Source organism: Ambystoma mexicanum, chromosome 6p (genome assembly GCF_040938575.1).
Source record: "Ambystoma mexicanum isolate Mex_15411 chromosome 6p, UKY_AmexF1_1, whole genome shotgun sequence".
Lineage (NCBI taxonomy): Eukaryota > Metazoa > Chordata > Amphibia > Caudata > Ambystomatidae > Ambystoma > Ambystoma mexicanum.
The window spans coordinates 1,085,559,990-1,085,580,186 of NC_090935.1; positions in this window are offsets into that span (position 1 = coordinate 1,085,559,990).

A 20,197-nucleotide genomic window follows, 5' to 3' on the forward strand; every position below is an offset into this window, starting at 1 on the left:
CGGATTAAGAACACAACACCTCTTAATTTGAATGTGAGGGGCAAACAAGGTTAATTCATACCTCGTTAGTCGTGCAGAGGTGAGGTGCTGTGTTTGGGTTTTATTCAATAGGACATCTACAGAGTGAGGTACCATCAGGATTAAATCATGGCCTAAGACCATTCCCTCACTCTGTTTTACAGACGCGGCAGCAGCAGCGACAGCTCGCAAACATCTTGGCAAAGCACATGCGACAGGATCAAGGGCGGAAGAGTAGTAGCCGCACGGTCTATTCTTCCTTCCGTGTTCCTGTGTTAACACAGCCAAAGCACATCCATCACATTCATGCACAAACAACACAAAGGCCTTATTGTAATTTGGAGTACCCAGAACCTGTGCAGAGCATAACGCGGCTTTGAGAAGCTCAAATGATCGTTGATGTTCCGACTTCCATGGCAGCGGTGAAGCAATGCCCTTCTCCGTCAAGGCCAACATCGGTTTTATCACTAGTGAGAAGTTCGGGATCCACAGCCTACAGTAAGAAGCCATACCTATTAAGGCTCTGACTTCCTTCTGTGTATTTGGAACAGACATGCCAGAAATGTGTTTTATTCTTTCAGGTGTCAATCTTCTCCCCTCCTTTGACAGGAGATAGCCTAAATAGGCGACCTCCTGACAACAATATTGAAATTTCTTAAGCAAAGCTTTGTGACCATGTTCAGCCAAATGAATAAGCAACAATATCGTGCATTCTTTACAAGCACTTTCAGAATCTGCAGCTAAAAGCAAGTCATCGACATATTGAAGCAGTGTACAAGTAGATGGCAATTCAAGGGTGTCAAGCTGCTCTTTCAAAGCCCTACTATAAATGCTCGGACTTTCAGTATAACCTTGAGGTGCACGAGTAAATGAGAACGAACGTCCCCCCAAGGTGAACGCGAACAAATATCTACTATCCTTGTGTATAGGAATACTGAAGAAAGCATTCTTCAGATCCACAACACTAAAGTGAGTAGCTGTAGCAGGGATCATTGTTAGTATCGTTGTCACATCAGGCACAATTGGAAATTGTGGGGCGACAACTTTATTAATAGCGCGTAGATCAATTATGAAACGGAATGGGATTGCATTGTCGCCTTTCTTGTACACAGGTAAAATCGGGCCGTTACATAAACTACCTGCAATCTCTTCGATCACTCCACGATGCACAAAATCGGAGATAATGCACTTCAAAGCGCGCTCGCCCTCAAATGATATTTTATATTGCGGAATGCGGGTTGCTTAACTCCATTTTCCAAAACTATTTTAATGGGTTCAACCTGTAGTACCCCAACATCATTGTCGTCAACCGCCCACAAACATTCCGGGACAACGCTAAACTCAGGAGGCAATGGTCGAGTCAAAAACTGAGAACTGGGAAGTTGCTGTGGTGAAACCGTCAGCCGCACTCCGTCAGAGGAACAATGAATTACTGCATTTATTTTCTTCAACAGATTTAACCCCAGCAAATTCTCTCCACAGTTTGAAGTCAAGAGGAATGGACAGTGGTCCGTAAAGGGACCCAAAGAAACAGGCACCAGCGAAGAAACCGGACAAGCAACTGGTATGCCAGAAAACCCTACAGAAAAATTAGTTTGCCCTGACAGTGGAATGTTTGGAACCCGAGAATGATCAATGGAGCACTTCTTTGCTCCAGTGTCTATCAAGAACTGATGTTTCCTATTCCCCACTAACAATTCAACGTAGGGACCTTTTTGACTAAGGGGAATAGGTGAAGTTTCCAAACCCTGCTTCGGGCAATCCTAACGAAATAAAATGTCATCGGAAGGAAGCTCTTCAGAAAGGTAGGCAGCAGAAGGGTCATCAAATATGTTTCTTGTGTCCACACTTGAAGTCTGATCATCCCGTGAAAAAGGTTGCTGAGGATCTTGCGAGAACTGACCTCTATCAGGGCCCCCCACTCCGGGGTGACCTCTAGGTCGTCTACCCATACTCCCAAATGTGTTGTTTGACCTCTGTCGAAGGACGGGGCACTGTGCACGCCTTGACCTTCCTGGCGGCAATAGGCACATTTATTAATATTCACAGGACCCAAGGGGACGTTCCCTTTCGGAACATACTGACCTCTGGTCTGTGAATTACCTCCTCTGGGATTTCTAACAATTTGCTGTAACAATACTTTAGTCTTCAAATCTCATTTCCTCTTCTCTATTCTCTCTTTTTCATTATTAACACGGTTCTCATAATACTGAGCCATGTGTAAAACTTCAGATTGGGATTTCGCCTGCCAAGCACTCTCAGAGGACATAATCTGTGAATGGATGTCAGGCAGCAATCCACGTACAAATTTGTCCACAAACAACCTTTTCCCAGACTCTGTGCCCAAGTCCTGCCCACTGAAGTCAGAGAATACCTGTTCGAATCTATTAAAGAATTCGGTGGCACCTTCAGTTTTTCCTTGAACACAGGCCGTAAGCTTGTCCCAAATAATTCTTTTCTCAGGAATTATGGTTTTCAATTTTGCAACAATTCTATCAGGCAAAGTGAGTATTACCTGATGTGGTTTCTCACCAGCTGGTCTTTCCCCATCAAGCCTAGTTATGTTAGCCCACGTATCTCCCAACCCAGGCACACCGTCTATTGTTCAAACCTGCTTCCATAAATCTACGGGCAGGAGTACAGGGAATAGCAAGTCAATATCACTTAGGGTGAACACAGAGGACTGTAAAACGGACTCTATCTCTTTGTAGAATCCTGTCGGATTTTTCCTAATATCGGGAATTGATTGTCTAATAGTGTTCACTTCCTGTCGCGAAAACGGAACGTGAACAAATTGCGATACATAATGTGCAGGGATGTCCACAGCGGGTGCACCTGTCCCAACGTTAGCGGGAATCTCAACCTTTGGGACAAATGTCGGAGGAACCTCTCTCATTGGCAACTGAGATATAGGTAATTCCGATCGCTTACTAAGCAACAGAGCCAGGTCGAGCGCTAAGGCAGCCGAAGAAGTGTCGGGCGAAAAAGCCCTCTTACAAATACCCAATAACTCTAAAGGACAACTAACCTTCTTCCTTACACATTCATCCTGCAGGTACTGTACCATTACCTGAATCACCTTCCTCTGCATTTCTACTGTATACTGACTATACGTGTCATATACTTCATCCGGCGGTATCGATGAATCCGAGATCCATCGAATCGCATCTTCGGTACAAATTCGTTCTTCCTCAGATGCCGATTTACGACACGGAAGGAACCGTTTCTGTACATACATACTGTCGTCTTCACCATCCTCCTCCCGTAATCTTTCTAAGTCCCTCCTATACTCAAATAACCTCTCAACATGACCATGTACTTTCTCCTCACTGTCCTTCGAAAGCGCTAAAGTATATAGATCCCTCAACCCTGGTGGGAGATCTGTATTATGTAATCTACCCCACATTACACATAAATGAGTCCCCAAACCTTCAATAAAAACATTTTTCTCGGGAAAATTGCCCATATTTGATAATGTGGAGAAAACGTCAGCTTGATCACCTCTCTCCATACAATGCTTAGCCCATGCAAATAATTCCTGTTTCCTTTCTATAGAGACAGTATTTCGAGTAACAAATTTCGAATACAGAACCACTCGGGAGCGGAGGTGCGGGCAAATTCAATGGAGGTGCGACTATCGGCGCAAGGGGAAGGGGTGGTAGAGTAGGTGGAGGAACAACAACTAGAGGAATAGGAACAATAGGTTGTACAGGAGGAACAGGACTAACAGCAGGAATAACAGCAGGAATGACAGCAGGAATGGGCAGAGCACCAGGGAGAGGATCATACGGAGGTGGCGCAGAGGCACCAGGCCTGTGTTCGTTTAACAATTTATCAATAAATTCTTCGGAAACATGAAAATCTTTAGAGGGATAGATTTTCTGGATACCGAGTGAGAAAGCCCTATCCATATTTTTGACTGACTCTGAATGTTTTTCCTTATCATATAACAATGCCTTTTCGGCATTCGTTTTATGACGGCGTGCATGTTTATCCCTACTTTTAAGCTGCTTCTATGCTTCTTTTTTCCAATTCTGCAAAACATCAAATGCTGCAGGTCTGGCCTTCTTCTTTAGCAAGACCGATTCTAGGTATTCAATACGGGGGATCTCGAAACTACCATTGATTGGCCACTGAAATTTGGAGGCATGTCTGGTTTGTCTGTGCCAAATATCATTAAATACTATACTTCCAATGCCATGCTTACAGTACATAGTACACGCCGGCGACCCCTCCTGTGGTGCCTGGTTGCTAAATTCCAAAGATTGTCGATCGCTGCGGAACAGAGCCCTAAAGCAGCTAGACTATTTCCCAGGCATTTCACAAAAAATTGGTGTTACCTGGTCAATAATTGTGTCTGCAGATACAATACGCCAAATTCAAATTGTCAGGGTTAAATTAAGAGTCGGGTCACGACTACACCTGACCAAACCTAAGGAGGACCGTACGGTTTACCAAAGAACTTACCTAACAAATTTTACCTTGTGTTTGGTGGTTTCGACAAATCTGCCCGCCTCAAAAATGGACCCTCGTCAAGATGCCGTGTCAGACCACACGACTATCGTCCAAGGATCGGATCGTGCAGCGCTGCTGAGGTATCACGTCTCGTTCGGTCGGGCCCGCAGTATCACACCGTCCGATCCCGGTTCGATAGCCTGCGTCAATCCTTCAATGATCCGGCATCAATCTTGAGGGTCCCTATTCGGGCGCCAACTGTGAAAACAGAGAAATAATATGAGGTCGGGAAGCCCAAAAAGAAACACACCAACACAGGTTACAAAGAAACATACAAGTGCTTTATTTCAAGCTACAACAGTTACCAAGTCAATTGACAAACGGATAGCTATTCGGCTCTCAGTATAACATAACGAACGTCAACGAGGGTTCGATGTGTTAGTGAGAGACCGCATATTGGAATACCAGGGCCTTTTATACAGTTTGTCCAGCCCTGGGCCAACCCTCTTGCGGGTTAACCATTCTGCGAAATAGGTCTTAGGGTTCCTTGCCAGGTCAATCCTTTAATATATGCATTTCGATTAGTTTCACTGATATAGTTGTACATTTACATATAGGTCAACGGTAGGACATGGTCTCTGTTCGCGACCCCGACAAGTGGCCTGCAGGCATATTAATTATTCAGTTGTACGGAGGCCACACCGGCCAGAATTCTACTCAGAATGTCATTCGGCCTCCATTTTGATGGTCAGGGTGACTTCTACATAACAAGAGAACCTAAAATGGCGGCTCAATCCAAGATGGCGGCTTACATTGGTTTCTCTAAGGTCAAGACCTTGCCGTGGAGTTTGGTCGCACATGATGTTTAGACAACTTGGCGTAGGCCAATACACATACAATTATTACAATAGGAGGCATAATATTGTTTCTATTCCGACAAGATGGCACAATAGCCACCGTTTCGACCAATAAATATACTTAGTGCATTCGTAGACGCAATACACCGATTCTGCAATGCGGACCAATGGGATTCCCATGTTAACTTCTTATCGACAATGATGCCGAGATATTTGTATGATAATACTTGTTCCAAATTTATTTGATCTAGGTTCCATAAATATCTCTTTGGTCTTCGTTTTTTTGAGAAGACCATAATTTTGCTTTTGTCTTTATTGATGGTCAAACCATTTGTGGCAGAATAAGCCACCAACGAATCAAGCATATGCTGGAGGCCAGCTGGAGTATAGTCCAATAACAACAGATCGTCCGCATAGGCAAGCCATCCAACAATTACATTTACTTTCACGGGATTGGCATTGGCTAAATTAAAAGCATTCATCATATCGGACAAATAAAGATTGAAAAGTATTGCCGCTATAATGCATCCTTGCTTTACCCCACAGTGGGTAGCCATATTTTTCGATAACCGTCCTGCTGCATTGAGTCTTATTCTCACTGAAGTGTCGGTATGAAGTAACATCAACATCCGCAGTAAACCTTGTGGGATTCCCCAAGAGTTGAGTTTATGCCAATATCATAACATAAGCATGTTCTTCATGTCTGCAAGCAATTTAATCTAAAGTCTGTGTAGCTTCATGCAGGGATGCATATGTGCTTCATGTCTAATGTATTTATGTCATAATCTCCGCCGTGACGTCATCAGCTTCTGCATGGTCACAGTCATTCTACTGGCTTCATTGACTGCAAACTTACATCTTCAGTGACATCATTAGGATAGGGTCTAAATGGCTCTGTGAGTGAATAGCGTTTCTCACGCCTATGGTGCATCGATAATGGAGATGAAGGAGCCAGGATCGATGTACACCTTTCATTTCTCTTCTGCCGGGATGAGAGTGGATAGGTGCATCAAGGGCCACATTTTGGTCTCCCTGTTCAATCTCCCCACTTGTCGATAGATGGACCACATTTCCTTGACCATTCTCCCTGTTCGTGTGCGTCTTTGGGATCCATAATTCTGCCACTCCTCCCAGGTGACCATGATACTTCACTCGTTCGTCTAAACTCCACATCATAAACAGCAGTCCCCAGAAGGGATGCCTGAGATAGCCAAATGAAAAGGATGCCGTTGACTGAGACCGGAGCCTAGCAACGGCAAGCAAAGAACACAAACCATTTGGTCAGGTACGCAGGTTGCTCACAGGGTGCTGGAGGTCTGGGAGGAAATAGGAAAGCAATACAGATGGCATGATACGAGGGTCTGGGATCCTAGAAACAATAATGTTAAAAGGAAGAGGCGATATGCTTGGCAGGAGAGAAAACCAAGGGGGAGAGAAGCCTTGTGGCGAGTCTGGATCCCACACCCAAGTAAGAGTCATGGATAAGAGGATCTGGGTCCCTAGTTTAAAAGGAAACAAAAACCTGGAACAGTTCTGTGCTTGACAGGAGAGTGAACCTGGGACAAGCTGGGACAGTTCGATTTCTGTGAGTCTGGTACCCGCACCCAAAGGAAAGACCAAGGATAAAAGAGTATGAGACCCTAAAATAACATGGGCTGAAGCCCTGTATGAGAAAGCAGGACAGTACACGAGAGAACAGGGATTTTGGAGAAGAGTACATCAAGATCCCTAAAGTATTGCAAGTCCTGGACTTGCACCCAAATCAAAGACTGAAAACCAAGGGGTTTATAATCCTAGGAATGAGGTGTTACAAATTGTGGAGAATCCATTGTGTTTTATATATGAAGGGACTTGAAAATCATTGCACCCCCACGCCCAAATATTAGAACATAATTTTTTGGAACATTGGTTTGAATCCTTTGGAAGCCAGACTGGCTGATAACATGTATCTTACCTTGCTGAGCACTGTTTTCTTTAGAGCAAGATCACACTTGCACAATTCTATTAGTTTGCAGTATGAGGGACAGAGACAGATTTTGTGGGACGTGACTTGAACAGACGTTTTGCTTTTGGACATCCTGACTGTTTTCACAAGTTTCTTTGAGGTAGGGAAACCCTTCTTAGATTTAGGGATAGAGAGGCCTTTTTCCCAACCTTTCTTGATCAATGAAAGTCTATACCTAAGAATACGCCACCCTTGTGTCCGAGCCTTACTTCTGGTAACTCACAGTATTCTTATTTGATTTGCTGTTTTGATCTCTTGATTATCTCGAGGGTCCATAGTGGGAGGTGAAACAGGCGCAATAATCTCTAAGTCATCAGACTGATTCTCGATAGCACAAATAGAATACTCAAGACTTAGATCAGGAACCACAGGATGAAAATCAGTTGCAGAAGGATGGTTTGATCTTTGCAATTTTAGGTAGTTGATCATATCCTCTAGAGTGGTGGTGTGGTTCTTTAATTAACAGAAAGAGTTCTCCTAAAGCGTAAGTAAGGATGAGAGCAAACAATTAATGGCTGAAAAGTGTTAGGACCTTGATTTATAGAATCTCTGAGGGATTCCAGCATTTCACATAGAGATAACTCTGCAGGGGACGTCGCTGGTAGTGGAATAGCAAGATCAACATGGAACATTACTGGGGAGCCAGATAGTCTCTTATTCTCTGTTGTACTGGTTTCCAGAGCACATCGTGATTGTAATGCAATGTTGTCCATGAGCTCAACAGACTGGGTAAGTGTAGGGAATGAAAGAGAGTCAGATACTGCACAATGAGAATAGTTGCACACATTTCCATGTAGTGGGACCGGGTGACATGGAGTCATCAATAGAGTTTCTTGCCTCAACGTTTTGGTAGGTATGGTGCTGGGGCGATTTTACCTTTGAAAAAAACAGAGGTTTGTAGGGACTGGTTGTCGATATCAGAGGGGGAGGAGCTGGGAACTCAGTTGCTTTTACAAAAACAATATCAGAGCTGTAGAGCACGAGGAAAGATTTGCTGTTGTCAGGGACAGGTTTTCAAGAGATTGACTTTGTGGGGAGCAGACTTGCTGTGTAGACTGTACATGGTGATTGACAGCTTCGAAGAAAAGTTTGACGGAAGGTAAGGGTGAAAAGGTGGAGGCGATGGTAGTGGTCTGGCCAGGAGCAGGGTCAAACACTATAAGACAAGGGATCCAGCATAATGTGCCAAAATAGGATGTTAAAGGAGTACTTGCATGCTCAGCTATTGATTTCAGCTTCCCCCAGCTAACCAAAGATGACCACACTTGCTTCCTGGCACATTCACTCTCTGCACTGGGAACGGCTTACAAGCAGCGCTTCTGTCCCAGTAATTACAGCTTGTCCAACAACCTACTGGTTCCAAGTGGTTCCACAGATGACCACACTTGCGTCCCCTCTCTTGCCTGGCATATTGTTGCATTTGCTTGGTGTGAGTATCATTGAGCATCTGTGTTCTACATTGCTGTTTGTACTACAACATGATAGGTGACCTCCCCTGTTGCTGATCATGCTGATCTATTTGGCAGCAATTACCTGGTAATGCTTGGAAGAAGGGATGTTAGAGAGGTACTAATTTTTGAGTACTCGAGGATGGCCCAACTTTTTCCTAGGGCAATTGTTGCTTCATCCCAAAAGAAGAAGTGAGGACCTACTCAGGAAGCAATGGGTTTTAATGTGCCCAAAAGAATGCTATGAAAAAACTGAAAAGGGCAGGACAACTCTAGCCTCTTGACCAGAGTATTATAATTGCATAAAAAACTGGAAACAGATTGTCCAGAGAGAAATATATTTGAAAAAATGTGTATCAAAATGTATTCAGAGTGATACCAACAATTTAAACAATGGTGAGTCAATCACAAATAATTAAACACTGATCACGTTAATACAGCAAAACAGCAGCAACCATACGCCTAAAATTGGCTAAAACATTATCACACATACTTGCCATTCATAGTGCACTCATTCAAGCCCAACTCATCATACCGTGACATACATCCAAAAGCTAAAAGACAAAGGAATCATATTAAAAACCTATGGGGAGGAGGAATTCATGACTAGTCCCCATAAAACAGATATTATTTTTATGTTCACAATCAATAGAAATAATTAACAAATGATCTATTGTCAGGGTGGATCGGAAGGAAAAGTGCAAAAGATCGCATCCATGTAGGGTTTATCTCTCGACCGGTTTCGACGTGTAGTGGTAGTAAACACAACGTCTTCCTCAGGAGGTGGATGTTACCATTCTGTAAAAACACAAAGACATAGCTATAGACTACTGCATAGAAATATGAGTCATGGCAGATTGTGTGCAGAATACAATTAAAAAGGGAGCAACTGCTAAGAATCAGCCCAAATTTTCCTTGTGAAAAAACTATGCGATCATATATGTCGTAAAACAATTAGCAAAATAAGAATCCCAATCTAACAGATATATATGACAGAGCGGAAGGGTTAGTGACTCCCAAAAGAATACTAAACATGTACTTTTCCCATCTAATAATCGGGTTGGAGGCGTAAGAAGTATTGCTCATGGCCAGTTTAGAGGTGAATGGACGATTCACATGAATGGAAACCATCTGTTTTTGGAAGGAACAAAAAGATTTTATTCCTGAGATTTTTTAGCATCCATTAACGCTATGCTAATGGTTGGAAAGTGTATTTGTGGGGGACCACGGGGTGGGCACCATTGTTGGTTTAAACAAGTGATGCTGCAGAGGTGGTCATTCTTTCTCTAAAATTGTAACTCAATTTGGTCACCTATCATGGTATTTACCTGCAACCTTTTGCTCAGTCATTCTTTGCCCTGGTTTGCTGGCCAGAAGGCACTGGCAGTTGGTCAATGTGACTTTCCAGCATGAACCTACAGGCACTGATCTCGTCTGTGCGTGAGGACAAAGCAGTTGGCTCTGAACCGAGGGTTTGTGGGTGCATGCTATTATTTTCAGGCACATGACATTTGTTTTTGGGCTGAGGAATTATGTACTGTGTCTAGTGGCGTAAGGCCACATTTCTTGGATGTGCATATTTCTTACAGCAAGAAAGTTAGACTTTTCTATTTGATAATCTCTGAATTGCTTTTGATATTGTTGATGACTCCCCAAACTACAATTCTTTATATTAGGCTTACATCAGGGGGACAACTGACGTGCCTGTGCAGTCCATAATAACAGCAGATCTTGTGGCGGTTAGGTGGTGCAGCAAATAGAGCATGTGGCCGCCACAGACCTCCACCAGTGAGCTGACAAGTGTCTTGCATCATCACATCCCCATGGATACCTAATCTTCACAGAGGAGAAAATGGATGTGCTGTCAGGGCCTTTCAGAGTCTTAGCTTCCAGAAAGAGTCTGAGCACTATAAGAGTGCTTTGAGGTCAGAGTGCACTCTCGTTCTGTCCTAGTTGCCCAGGTTGCAAGGTGACATAGAAGAGCTTGCCACCCTCCCATTTGTCCCCTCTTTAGGTTGATAATTTTGTTAGGGTATTTTTATGGCAGTGGTCAGATTTTCTCTACTGTGTTAACTAAATTTGATCACCTAACATGAACCTGACCTGTAATGTTTTGCTCAGGTTTCCGTTGTCCTTGCTTGTGAGCCATCATCGGTAGCAGATGGTCAATTCGATCTTTGGGCGCTCTTCTGTTGGTACTGATCTGATAGATCCATGGAGGCCAGGTAGATAGCTCTCATTGCAGAGATCATATTTGGGTCTGGGGCTGCTCCACAGTTACGGGGGGGGGGCATTTTATTGTCTTTCTGCAGATGGTGTTTGTTTTTGGGCTGATGAATTGTTACATTGTTAGATGGAGGAAGACCACATTTTTTGGGTATAAGAATTCTCTTGTTGAAAGAAACTTCTAATTTTTATTTCATAATATGTGAGTTGATTTTAGAATTTGCTGTATTCTTGCCACATTTATTTTTTTTACCCCATCTCTGAATTTCAATTACAGTATGTTGGATTAAATAGATGTGGTCAATTGCCGTCCAACCTATACATTCCCTGCATTATGATTCCTGCAGGGGATGGGTCTTTCGGGCACAATCCTACAATGGTACCTATCTGGCAGATACCTGGCTGTCCAGATGGGCTCCCTGAAATCTAACTCTTCTGATCACCTTTGGAGTCCCTGTGGATGATAGCACTGTATACCCATCCATTCCCCATAACGAAGTTATGAAGGAAGTACAATATAGCCTTTTACATACAGTAAGCAAAGCAGCTGAACGTGTATTTATTGATGCAACATTTACAGATTGCCCTTACAAAGGGGGATATTTTTACAGATTTCTGGCACAGCGATCGGGACCAGTATGGCTCCATCGTATGCAAACTTTTTTACGGCTAGGTTTGAGGAAGACAAACATTTTGAATGTTGATCTATCTATAAAACGTTTTTTGTTTGGTATCATTACATTTACAATATTTTTGGAATTTGCTGTGGAAGTGATGATCTTTAAGAGGTTTTGTTACATCAGTTGAACACTTTTCATGAGAGGAATACATTGTGAAAAATTGGTGAACCTCATGTCTCATAGTTAGATGCAAAGATATACATTTCCGATTAACGTTTTGTGACTGTCAAGCCCACAAATGGGAATAACTTGTTACTGGTATCTAGCTTTCATCCACCTTCCTTAATACACAATTTACCGTACAGTCAACTGTTACATCATACCTCACACGCCCTCCGGGCCAGCATACTCCACTACGTCACACGACCTTACAGACCAGCCCTACCACACACAACACTCAACCCACACACCTGCCAAAGAACAAACGTCGGCAAACAAATAACCTAGACACTGGACATTACCCCTCCAGACACAAATACACCAGAGCGCACAATCCAACATTGCTTAGAAAGCTGACATGCACAGACGCCAGTTTCTCCTGGTTCTGCAAGCACCAACAGAAGGGCATGGCCTCTATCTTTATCCCTCTTCCCTCACTAATGTACCCTGCCTACTTTCTTACATAACAACGTGACTCTCTGGAGGCCATGCAAATGGTAACGGTGCACAGTATAAGTCAACTTAACATAGCATAACATTTATAATTAGTGGCAAAGACATGTTTGAGATTGAACAGAGAATTTGTAGTAGTGGTTACTCTGAAACAGTACTTACAGATTTGGTGTCCCATTTGAAGGGCATTTCAAGAGAACAAGCACTTATGAGCTCCAATAAACAAAACAAGACTGGATTGGTTTTTGTGTCTACATTTTCATTGCAGGTTTTGAAAATTAAGAAGATGATTTTTAAACATTAGCAATTTCAAATGGATTGTGTCCTCCCACGTATTCCTTATCTTTGATATATTGTTAAGTCTGCCTTCAGCTTCGGAAACATTTTTCCATAGTAGCGTGCATCATGCGTCTTCGACTCATGACCCTCGATGGCCTCCGTCTTGTAGTTGGCTATGATTTTGCTGCTGGTATAAGGAGCTTGAACAGCGCCCCTTGCCTCACTTCATTTTTCCGAATTCTCAGCACGCTTCAGAATGTTCATCACCTCAATGATTTTTCACTGCATTTTCCAATGTCTCTAAGGTTTTTGATGATGTCTACACTGGTTTTAAGAGGTGTTCCGGTAGAGGAGCAGCCAAGTGCCTCTACTGGAAGTCCCGCCCCTATTTTGCCTGGGTGTTGGAGACCGGAAATTGAAACATGTGCAACGCCAGTAATGGCACCTATACCACGAAGAATCTTTGAGACAAGGTATCCGTTGAGAAGACCCTATGTTAAGTATCCCCGAAAGACTGGTGGTCTCCAAAGAGAAGCACCTGAAGAAATGTAAAGATGTGAAAAGGAGAAGCTGGTGACGTCGCGAAAGTTGAGAGTGACACATTGGGAAGAATGACCAGAGAAGAGAATGCATAGGTGGTATAGAATCTGATGGTGAAGTAAAGAATCGAGAAGACTTTCATGTGCAGAAAAGGCTGGCTATACGTAGTATATTGACTGCATGCGATGCCGCCAACATATATGTATATAGAGTTCTGGACATTCTATTATACAATTTTAGTAAGCGAGCCTCCATGAAGGAAGATGAATTGGAAGCTATGGGTGTCACAGCAAAGAATAGGCTCCAATTTGAAGCAAGACCAAAGAGGCTGTTGTCAAAGACTGGAAGCAGCCAAGAACTGGTTGTTAACAGAGAACACCATGAGTGCCAAGTTTCCTCATTAAAGACTATTAAATACTATAATACAAGCAAATTCATGGTCTCTGATCACATGTGCTGAGGATGAAAATAGACAAAGAGCATGGTGCACCAGATTGAAGATAGCGAGTGCCTGCGCTGCCTTATATTCCCAGAGGCGAGAAGCTACTACACGGCCGATTTCAAAGACAATGTGAATGGCAGATGGCATGAATGCTGAGAGATGTTGGGCTAATTGGGTGGGGAGACACGGTCAAGTTCACCACCAGCACCTGGGGTACCAGTTTATGTGCTGCTAGAGCATTGAATGTTCCAGAAGGGTACAAGCATGTCAACCAATTATAGAAGGCTGTATAACGAAGAGCCTTATAGTTTGAGAGCCAATGAAGTGTTGTGTTTCTAATTACTGTTGAAGATGACTTGCACTAAGGGAGGTTGTGAGTGCCCACCTGACCATAGAGACCCAATCACGATCCTATCCCATATAGAAAGTATACCTAGATGTTCCCCTTGAGCCAACCACAATCTCCTGTAGGTTTTCGTAATTTTCCACTTAGTATGACGTCACGCATGACGAACCTTTACTATATAGATGTGATTTTATCATGAGATACTTTGAGATTATGCTGTGCGAAGTCCGTTGTACTCCCTGTTTTAGAAAATTGTAAATAAAACAGAGTTATTTTCCAACTTCCTGAGTCGGTCTTACTGCTTTGTGTAAGACGTTATTCTCTGTCCCCTCCATAGTGTCATGTTTTACCTTGACTAAAAGGGCCTCTAGGGTTCACATGGTAGCATGTCGCATGGTTGACATAAAGACCCATCGACCTATAGACTCCAGTGCTTTGGAAAATCGAGTACCCTTCACTATCTAGCCAGAAGATTGCAAGGTTTCCTGTGGAGAGCGGCCGATATAGAATTCTTGCAAGCAAATCGATACAGGTGGGACGGGTCCCTCTTTGATGAAATCCCTCCTGGTTTCCACAGGCACTTTGCAGATGGAACGCGAAACTGGTCAATTGGAGAGGGGAGTCGATACCGGAGGTCTCGAGCTGAAAGATCAGTAAACTAAGGGGAATGGTAAATTGAGGGAATGGGATTGTGGTAGTTTAAAAAGTAACAGGGGATTTAAAAATTGTGTAGAAAAGATAATGAGTGGTGTTCTTGTGTATATAGATAAGAGACAAGGGGCCTCATTACGAGTATGGAGGCAGCCATGCCCTTAATAAGGGCATGGCTACCTCAATACCGGGTTCCAGGTCCGGGTTCCTTCAATGAGGAATTACCGAGCCATTCCAACCTTGGAGGACCCGGTAATTCCTCATTGAAAAAACCCATCCCCTTTCCCATTTGAGCCCCCATAGGGCTCAATGGGAATGGGGAGGGAGCTAATAACGGGCCTGTTAATAACGGGCCTGTTATTAGCTCCCTGCTCCCCTTGCAGGACCCGCTAAGGACGACTGGTCTGACCAGACGTTCTGAGAGGGTCCCGCAAGGGGCCCTCCTAATAGGGCATCCCGTAATGAATAGTGCCGGTCCCGTTCCGGCACCGTTCATTATGGGAGCGCCAGGGTCGTAATGAGGCCCAAGGAGATAAAAGGCCTGAGAAGTCCTGGTCCAAGGGGATTTCAGAGGAAGTCATCATACACTTCAGTCGAAGTAACTTAGGAGATGCAGAGGACAGGTCCCTGTAAGATGATAACTTAAATCCTGTTAATCAAGGTATATTTAGGGGCAGAGATAAGGAAAACAGCGCTGAGAATTAATGTGAAGAGTTGACTAGTCTGTCTGTTTGTATATTTGTGATATATTAAGGTGTCGAAGACCGACAATTAAGTTAAGGAAAATTAAGAGAAGGTTGAAAAAATATAGCATCTATCTAGAGAAGTTGTTGGTACCGACTTAAAGCTAGACTGAGATGATTGGAAAATAGAGGGTTTGAGCGGTGATTTGTTGGAGCATGCTCATATTTGTTGTTCTTATACATGTATTTTTTGTAAAGCACCAGTAAGTATTGACAGTCAATTGAGACTTGTCACAATGGAAGATGTTACTCCTTTTATGCATTTGTGTAAAACCCTGCCAACAACATGTCCAAGCTCAAACAGTATAGTCTGGAATGGGTGAAAGGCACGGCAGATAAGATGTGCGTGCCGTGGCCACAAGGGAGATCTTTGGAAAAAGCAGTATTGCAACACATGACCACATACTTGCACACTGCATACACGGGAAAGAAATTAGAGAAGAGGTTAGCTATTTTAGAGCTTTTGAAGATGTACCAGGAAAAGAGGGGATCCGTCACCTGAGGATTGGATGCTTAATCAGTGTAAAGAGGAAGGTGATGAGCCTTCTGCTGCCCTTGCCTCGCTTGAAGTAAAAAGCATTATTACAGAAAGTACATGATTGTATCCATTGAAGGAACTGAAAGCGGCGGCGGGGTATAGTAATCCAATATACTAACTGCCTGCTTATAGCAGTGACGATATTCCACAGGAGACTAAGAGGAAAGAGGAGAACTTTAAGGCCTTACAAAACAGGGAAGAGAAAGGTGAGCGATTAAATGCATCGACAGACATAAAATGGGAAATTAAGAGATGGAAATGAGAAAAGGATAATGCTGACATGGTAACGCTCATACAGAACGAACTGGTGGGAGGACAGATATTGCTTGAGCTAGATGGAAAAAGCCTTGAGGAAGTTAAGCAAAGGGAATATTGAGACGAGCAAGATAGGAAAGATAGGGAATGAGAAAAGAGATTAAAAGAAGATGAGCAGAAAAGAAAGAGCTGACAGCGGCGAGAACAGCTGTATCAGAAGGAGCAACAAACGAAGAAGGAAGGGCAGAGGAACAAAGGAAGTTTGATAAAAGACAGAGAGCAAAGGAAGAATGGGATAGGCAGGAAAGGAAGAGAGAAGATGAGGAAGTGCAGAAATTAAGAGATAAGATGATACAGAGATGAAAGGAAGAGGAAGAAAGAAGACGTGGGGAAAGGAGGGAAGACATGAAGAAAGCAAAGGGAAGTAGATGAAGAATTAGAACAAAAAAGGAGACAGCGAGAATGCGAGATTGATCGCATTCAGAATGAATTAATGGAGCCAAGTCCAGTGATACAATGGAGCGACATAGAAGAGTTCCTCCCGTTACAGGGAGCACGTTAGGGCCATCTAAAGTTACATTAGATGAGGATTTCGACATAGGGAGCATCGGAGATAGGATCGATAAAGCCTATCAGGATTTAAGAGAAAGAGGCGATTTGGGAAGCCAAGGAAAGGGAGATCGATTTATAATTTCCCAATCACGAGGTGAAGAGGGAAGCACACTTGGTCCTGAGCATAGAGCCCTGTCTTTAAGTAGGCTAACCTACGACAATGGTGAAATAGAGGAGAGCCATAGTATTTGGGGACTAAACATGTCAGACAAAGAGAGAGAATCGTTCAGTGGGGATGGAAGAAGTGTTTGTGCCCCTTGAGGGAGGCTTACAGGCAGACAAGGGAGTAAAATGGTCTGATCTAGAACAACCTAAGGATAGGATGCCAGATCCTATAGCATGTTTAGGGCACCTTAAAGGATGATCGTATAGTGAAAGGGGAGAATCGCCACCATATGTAAACCGGTTAAGGTCCCTGCCAGGAAGAAAGCAATCAGGAATTATTGTTCCTACCATGGATAGGCAGATGATGGGAGCTTATTGTGGAATAGGGTTTATGCAGCTTTCCCTATTGGAGAACGGAGGGGCAAGACCACAGCATATTTCATGGCCACAGATGGACAAAGATAATTTAATGTGCAAATTCCCCAGTTAACGCCCAGTGCGGTAAAATGGATTTATGAGTTAGAGAAAATGAGTGGAGGAAATACAATGACAATAGGGGATACCAAGAGTCTCCTAGCAGCTATTATAGCCTAGCAGCTATTCTTGGGGAAAGAGCAGATGACATTTGGACGAGAGCAGGCTATTCGAATGTCACGGCACAAAACACGGCCCACGATGGAGTGCCATGTAATAACTGTAGTGCAGATGTTGGAAAGCCCCTAGAGTACAATATCCTGATGTATCAGATATGGGTGTCATTATTACATGAAAGATAAAAGAAGATGAGGATCCGCTTGCTTACATTGAAGACATTCAAGAGCGCTGGTCTCTTGAAACGCGCAAGCCATGGAGTAAAACAGTGGTGCTGTTCTACCACATTTTGTGTTAACGGCTGCCTGCCAGTACAAAGACAGCTTAAGAAATTAGTGGGAATGGAAGCAAAACTGTGGCCTGTGATACAGTTGACTATAGTGCATCAATGTCGGCTGTTACAGGAGAAGAATAAAAAAAAGATGATGCCAGAAAAATCGAGGAAGTTAAGTTAGTCCAGAAAGAACTGTGAAAATACACCATAGAAGGAGAGATATTGACAAGCTGAGAAGGGCTAGAGGTACATCAAGCAGTGGACATTGCAGGTGAATCATCAGTGCCCGATGAATCAGGGAGAAAGTGGGTTTATACCACGGGGTAGAGGCATGGGCTACAGAGGAAGGAGTGTATTTCAAAACACTCAAAGTGGGTTTCAGAATGGGCAGAATGAGAATCAGAATGTGCAAAGAGGAGTTAACCAAGGAGGGCTAATTAGATGAAACCCTCCTATACGTTGGACGTGTGGAATGACAGGGCACATTGCACGCACATGTGGGAGCTAAGGGTATATATAAAATGGTCAATACTCAAGAGGGGACAGGTTATCCTCCAGCATATAGCTCACAGGCTAGGGAAGGATTTGCCCAGGATCAGACAGTATATCAGGCACAAGCACCACAAGTGCAACAGGTACAGCAACCGCCGCAATCACAGCAAGCATCACTGAATCTACCACAAGGGCAGTCGCAGCATGCCCCCATGCAGAATCAACAAAATTCAAACACAGGACAGTTATTGACACCTAGAATAGGGGGTGTGACAGTGGTAGGAGGGAATCCTTTCACATGTACAGGGCTATGTATGTATCCACAATAGGACAGCTCACAGGGTAACTTGATGTGTTCAGTACTATCCGTGACACCAGACCCCCAAGAGGAACCAAGGATTGATGTGATGATAGGAGGCAAATCATTTTCTTTTTTAGTTGACCCTGGGGCTACTCGTTTGTGCATACAAGATGGAAAATACCCAATGTCAGGAAATGCAATGAATGCTCAGGGATTCTCTGGAGCTACAAGTCGAGTTCCTTTTACTGACGAATAACCAGTCTCTATAGGAGAATGTGATATGTCTGTCCCATTGTTGTATTTACGGCAGACAACAGTTAAAATTCTGGGAAGAGACTTAATGACAAAACCTAATATGACCATTTCTTTTACTGATTAATGTATAGTGTGCTCCACTCTTGGGATACACTATATGAATGTGGCAGAGTTTATATTGGCATTTACAGGGCAAACAGCTCTGCGAGGGGTGCAGATGGTGCCAGAAGATTTACTTTATGGGGTGAGCATTCTGCTAACATGGCTAACTGGCTTAGTGGGAAGGACTATGAGGATACCTAGTGAATATCTGTTTAGACCACAGGTACCTATGGATAAAGAGGGGGGGCAGACTATCTCCTTAGAATTAGATGCCGCCATAGTACGAGGGGAATTGGCAATGCTCGAAGGCACAGATGGTGAGACCATGGAGAACAGTTATTGCCATTGGGGAGGAGTGCAGATTGACTGACGTCACTGACTATGACATTTTTAGAGATGGTCCATCAGACGATGAAGTGGTGTTCTATATGGGCATTATGTATTAGATCAGAATAGAGAAAAGGGAGATCCCATAGCGGATTGCAATAATGCGACAGCGTCCAGTATAGTTTTAGGTAGATTTGAAAAAGGTGGCAAGTGTTTTATGGACTACAGGCCCTTATGAGGTAGGCCTATTAAAAGGAGTGGTAGAGGTTAAGATAAAGCTGAAACCAGGAGCAATTGTACCTCTAGTAAGACAATACCCGATGTCTCGAGAGGCAGATGAGGGCATTTCTGAGACTATCCCACCATTGATGAAACAAGGTATTCTGGTACCGTCAGAGTCATCGTGTAATACTGCGTTGTACCCTGTGAATAAGCGTCGTGGAGATTCATACAAAATATGACACCAATTAACCAGATTGTAGAGGCAGAGTTTCCTTTAGTTCCTAATCCAGCGACAATACTATGTAGTATCCCAGTAGAAGCGCAATATTTCATGGTGATCGACTTGAAAAATGCATTTTTCCCAATTCCGTTGCACAAAGACCCACAAGACTTAACTTCCTTTACTTTTCGTCAAATTCGACTGAAACATACTCTTTTGCCTCAAGGGTACTGTGAGTCTCTGTCGATCTTAAATAGAGTCCTGCAGATGGACCTTGGCAATATTGATTTAAAAAGTACTGTGATACAGTACGTAGATATTATTCTGATTTGTAGCATAACAGAAGATGAGTGTAGACGAGATTCGATTCAATAAATGACTATCCTTGCAGACAAGGGATGCAAGATAGACAGAGAAAAGTTGCAGTATTGCCAAGAAGAAGTGTTGTATATAGGCCAGATGATCTCACATGAGGGAAAGAAGGTGACACCCCAAAGAGCTGAAGCAATTATGAAAACTGCAAAACCGCACACGATAAAGCAGATGCAGCGATTCTTGGAATTATGCAATTATGTGAGAGCATGGGTGTTTGACTATAGCT